General features: G+C 37.2%; 1 non-coding gene across 1 annotated transcript; it reads right to left on the bottom strand.

Annotated features, from left to right (window-relative positions):
* Positions 1–4,992: 4,992 nt before the first annotated feature.
* Positions 4,993–5,097, bottom strand: LOC128578735 (U6 spliceosomal RNA). Its single transcript, XR_008377870.1, has one exon. It is a non-coding gene; the product is annotated as a U6 spliceosomal RNA (small nuclear RNA).
* Between the last annotated feature and the right edge of the window lie 729 nt (positions 5,098–5,826).

The raw sequence follows: 5,826 nt of genomic DNA, 5'->3' as shown, positions 1-5,826 counted from the left end.
GGTTTATCATAAATGGTTTCTATCACTTGATAAATGCACCCTTTATGCCTATTTTCTTAAGTGCTCTTACTAGAAAAGGATGCTGAATTTTGTCAAATGCTTTTTTTGTATGTATTGAGAGGATCATATCGTCATAGTTTTTGCATCTATTTATGTGGTGAATTACATTTATGGATTTGCATATGTTAAGCCATTCTGGCATCCCTAGGATAAAATCTTTTTCTTTGTGATGCCTAAATTTTTAATATGTAGGTATAATTATTTGATTGATTTTATAGAGTATTTTTGCATTGATAATCATTAGAAAAATTAATCTGAAGTTCTCCTCTTTAGTTGTGTCCTTTCCTGGTTTTGGTATCAGGGTGATCTTTGCTTCATAGAACCTGTTGGAGAAGGTGCCTTGCTATTAAATATTTTGGAATAGGTTCTGCAGTATAGGTAGAAGCTCTTCTTTGAAGGTTTGATTGAATACTGGTGTGAAGGTGGATATATACCTAGTAGAGGAATTATAGGATCAAATAGCAGGTCTATTTTTAGATCTCTAAGAATTCTCCAAACATTTTTCCAAAAGGACTGTATTAGTCTGCACTCCCACCAGCAATGTAGAAGTATTCCCTTCTCTCCACATCCACGCCAACATCTCTGGTTTTTGGATTTTGTGATGTGGGCTAATATGACTGGAGTTAGATAACATCTCAAGTTAGTTTTGATTTGCATTTCTCTGATGATTAAGGATGATGAACATTTTTTCATGTGTCTGTAGACCATGCATCTGTCTTCTTCAGAGACGTTTCTCTTCAAGTCCCTTGCTCAACCTGGGATGAGATCACTTGTTCTTTTCTTCCTAATACATTTGAGTTCTCTATGGATTCTTGTTATTAAACATTTGTTGGAGACATAACCTGAAAATATCTTTTCCCATTCTGAGGGCTGTCTGCTTGCTTTACTTATTGTGTTCTTGGCTGTGCAGAAGCTTTTTAGTTTGATCAGGTCCCAGTAGTGTATTTTTGATGTTGTTTCAATTGCCTGGGGGGGGGTCCTCCTCATAAAATATTCTCCCAGGCCGATTTCTTCAAGAGATTTCCCTGCACTTTCTTCTAGTATTTTTACAGTTTCATGTCTTAAATTTAAGTCTTTAATCCAGTGAGAGTCTATCTCAGTTAAAGGTGAAAGGTGTGGGTCCAGTTTCAGTATTTTACAAGTCACCAGCCAGTTCACCCAGCACTATTTGTTAAATAGGGAAACTTTTCCCCACTGAATGTTTTTAATTGGCTTGTCAAAGATCAAATAATGGTAAGTAGCTGGGTTCATCTCTCTATTCTATTCTATACATCTACCTCTCTGTTTTTGTGCCAGTACCATCAAAACACTATTGACTTATAGTATAGTCTGTGGTTCATCACTTACTAGTAGAGATCCCACGTCAAGGAAGCAACTTTCTTAGGGGAGGGGATTGACACACATTCTCTTTGGGATGAGATCTTTACCTAAAATTTTTTTCCTTGGAGTCATAACTTGCCTCAGCAGGAAAGATATGCAATTATCCATCTCTTCTCTCAGCTCGCCTCCCCTCCTTCGGCTTGGGAGGGGAGGGCTTTTTCTGTCCGTTATCTCTCCTTCTGGACTGGAGCTTCTGTTGAAAGCTGGCTCCAGTCAGCCATCATCCCCATTTCCCCCTTGTTCTTGATGAATGTGGAAGTTTGAGTTAGGGAAAGTAGCCAATTCAAGGATTTAGCAAAACACAAAACATGTTGAAACCAACTAAGCAATAAACAGACAAAAAAGCTACCAGACACACAAGCACACAGATGCACAGACAATCAGATACACACAAAGAATGACAACAAAAATGATGATAATCATAGAATAATTAAAAAAAATTCTAAAAGTCTGATGTAAGCACTCTCAGCAACCATAAGAAGGGAAGAAGAGGAAGAGAGAAAAAGAAAAAAAATTAGTATTAATAAAAAAATTAACAATAACTCCTACAAGAAAAGGATGAAAAAAGGCACAACCACAAAAATATTATTCATATATATATATATATATATATATATATACACACACACACACAGAGGACTATATGTATCACATGGGGTCAACTTTAGTAGGAATATATTTATATTGTAACATACTTTCTGGACACCAGGTGGCACTGTGAGTGGTTCCCAGGCTTATGCCTGATTTACAGTTTACACTGTTATCACCATACCTGGTCCATAGGAAGAAAAGGTGCCTATGGCAGTCAGCATTTCTGAAATTTCAAAATATGTCTGTTTCCTGACTGTCCACCTAGCCTCAGCTGTTCTGTTCCAGTCAGCACCTCTATCTGATCTCCAAATTCAGTGCAGGAGTCTATGCTTCACCAATTTTTCCATTCAGCTCTTAGTTTCCCCACAAACTGGGAATTGTAATCTTCTGTGGGGGTGGGGCTGGTTGCTGCTGGCACCCACTGCTTCAGCAGTGGTATGGAGACTTTTCCATCAGTCTCTGTAGCTCAAGATTACACTTTTGAGCCCAGGAATCCGCAAGTTTGCTGCATACCCCAAACTGCCAGTCTACACCAATATTCCCCACCAGGAAGGATCTAGTCCATTCATTCACACCTGCTGTTCTGGGAAAAGGTGCCCTTAGTCACCATTTCCAACATTTCAAAATGTGTCTCTTTCCTAGGCGGGATCCTTTCCCCTTAATTTTCTATCAGGCTGCATAGCCCCCTACCACTCCAAATGGCACCCCTTTATGGTTGCCAAATTCTGCTCAGGAGTCCAAACTTCACCAAACTTTACACAAAACACCTAGTTTCCCCATGGACTGGGAACTACAGTCCTCCATGGGGAGGAGCTGGTTGCTGCCACCTCTGACCACTGGCTCCCCAGTGGCCGCTGGCACCGCTTCACAGAATGGAAATTTCCCTAACACACTCCGCAGCTCTGGGTTACACTTCAAGTCCGCAATCCACCACTTCACTGCACACCTCGAGCTGCCTGTCTATACCAACACTCCATGCAGGGAAAGATCTAGCCCCCTCACTCTCACCTGATGTTGTGGGAGAGTTAAACTAAACATCTGTCCCATCTGCCATCATGCTCTGCCTCCTGATTCATTAAGTTTTGATGCACACTCTTTCTGTTTTTCATTTGTAGGTATCTAATGTGATAAATTTCCCTGTTAAGAATGCTTTTGCAAAATTCCACAGGTTTTGGTCACTTTGGCTTCATTGTCATTATTTTCAAGACATCTATTAATTTCCTTTATCATCTCCTCCTTGACCCAATAGTTATTCAGCTTAAGGTTGTTTACCTGATTTTGTGTGAGGATAAAAATTTTTATTGGAGTTTAGTTACACCTTTATTCCCTTGTGGTCTGAAAAGATATATATTCAATTCTTTTAATTTTGTTGAATTCTGACTTATGTCCTAGGATATTATCAATTTTTGAGTATGATGCATGAGCTGACAAGAAGAATGCATACTTATTAGTTTGGGGGTGGTATGTTTTATATATGTCTATTAAGCTCAATATTTCTAGAGTCACATTTAAATCCCTTGTTTCTTTGTTCAGTTTCTATTTAAAGTACCTGTCCACATCTGTTAAAGGACTGTCAATGTCACTAGCTATTATGGTGTTGTAGAATATCATATTTTTCAGACCAATTAAGACTTGTTTCATAAATCTGAGAGCATTTCATTTGGGTGCACATATATTTAGAATTGAAGTACCATCTTCTACTGTTGTTCCCTTGACCAGTGTGTAGTTATGATCTTTTTCTTACCTTTAGCATTTTTTTCAAATTCAACTGTATCCAAAAATAAGATTGCCACCCCTCCTTTCTTTTGCTTTCCATTTGTCTAAAATATTGTTTTCAAATCCTACATCCTAAGTCTTGTTTTGTCCTTAGAAGTTATGTGTGTTTCCTGGAGACATCTTGTAGATGACTTGTGCTTTTTCATCCCATCAACCAGCCTGTGCCTGTTCACTGGGGAATTCAAACCAGTCACATTTATTGAGATAATTAATAAGTGTGGTGGTGTTCTATTAATCTCATTTTGTGAAAGTCCAAGCTTAGTTTAGTTTTATTTTTTTCTCTTTGTAGCATTGTGGAAGCTAGGCTTTGCCCTTTAGGTTCTTGCTGTCTACTTTGCTGGTGGTCCATTGTGATAGTAATTGTGAAGAACAGGTCTGAGTATTTCCTTCAGAGCTGGTCTTGTTGTGGCAAATTTCCTCAATGTTTGCATGCCAGTAAAAGTTTCAATTTCTCCAACAAACTTGGAGATGAATTTACCAATATTCAGAATACTGGGCTGAAAATTCTTTTGCTTAAGAAAGTTAAGTCCAATGAACACTCTCTTCTGGCTTGAAAAGTTTCAGCTGAAAAGTCTACTGTCACTCTGATGGAACTCCCCCAAGGTCAATTGGTGCTTACTCCTGGGTGCTTATAAAATTTTCTCTTCCATTTTGATCTTTTCCAGGTTCATTACAATATGTCTTGGAGATGGCCTGTTTGTATTGAGATGAAATATGTATTTCCATATCCATGTGAAACCATTTTGTCAGAATCTTTGGTGATGCTTGGGAAATTTTTATTTATGACCTTCTCCAGTAGGGCTGCCACTCCTTTAGATCAGTGGTTCTCAACCTATGACTCATGACCCACGGGAACTGGATTAAAGGGTTGTGGCATTAGGAAGGTTGAGAACCACTGCTTTAGGTCATTTTTCTTCTGAATACTGTATGAAGTTCTAAAATTTTCCAAGCAATTGTTCTGCTTTTCCTCTCTTCTTTTCTGCATCTTTGTTTATTTATTTATTTATTTATTTATTGCAGTTTTTGGCCGGGGCTGAGTTTGAACTTACCACCTCTGGCATATGGGGCCGGCACCCTACTTCTTTGACCCACAGGCACTGCCCTTTTCTGCATCTTTAAACACTTGAATTAGTTTATCATTTTTATCTCTAGCTCTAAGATTCTTTCTTATCAATGGTATAATGTACATATATGGAACAATTCATGAATTTGCATGTCATCCTTGCACAGTGGCCATGCTAATCTTATCTGTATTGTTGCAGTTTTAGTATATATGCTGCTGACGCACATATACTAAAACTGTAGTGTTTTTTACTCTGGGAACACTTACCTTGTTTTGAATCGTTTTTGGTTGCTACAAATGAGAAGGTTCTACTAGTATATAGTGGGTAAGATTGCAGGAATGTTATTGCACATCCAACAAGCACAAAAATGACCATATTCCCTGAGCAAAGACACAGCCAAAATAACCCAATATCCCACCAAAAGTGCAAATTTTGCTGAGCTTGAGAACCTCTGCTCTATCACAGTAAAATATATTTCATAGTTTATTTTGTCATAAGATAGGGGATTACTGTCTGTCTCTCTGTATGTTCATCTACAAAATGGGAACAAAATAACTGTTTCTATCTTCTTGACACAATTGGCATAAAGATGAATAATATACACTAATATATTCAAAATATTCATTCATATAAAAGACTGAAATGTATAAGAGATGATGATGGCAATGGAAATACTGGCCTGATATACAAACCCTGAACGTGTTTGTAATGCCATCTCCTGAGGAATATGCCAGAGTAGATGATGAGTCAAGTCAAATTTTTAGTTACATTTTTTAGTTAAATAAAGATAATTTTTAGTTAAAAATAAAAATAATCCAAAAGTTAATTTTAATATCATTTTAACTGATATATATATATATATATATATATATACACACACACACACATATATATTATGTATATACTTTATTTTCAGACTAGGAAAGATTGTTTTTACAAATAATATTTACTTGAA

Source organism: Nycticebus coucang, chromosome X (assembly GCF_027406575.1).
Source record: "Nycticebus coucang isolate mNycCou1 chromosome X, mNycCou1.pri, whole genome shotgun sequence".
Lineage (NCBI taxonomy): Eukaryota > Metazoa > Chordata > Mammalia > Primates > Lorisidae > Nycticebus > Nycticebus coucang.
The sequence above is the reverse complement of the archived record's forward strand: the minus strand, read 5'-3'. Positions and strand labels throughout refer to the sequence as shown.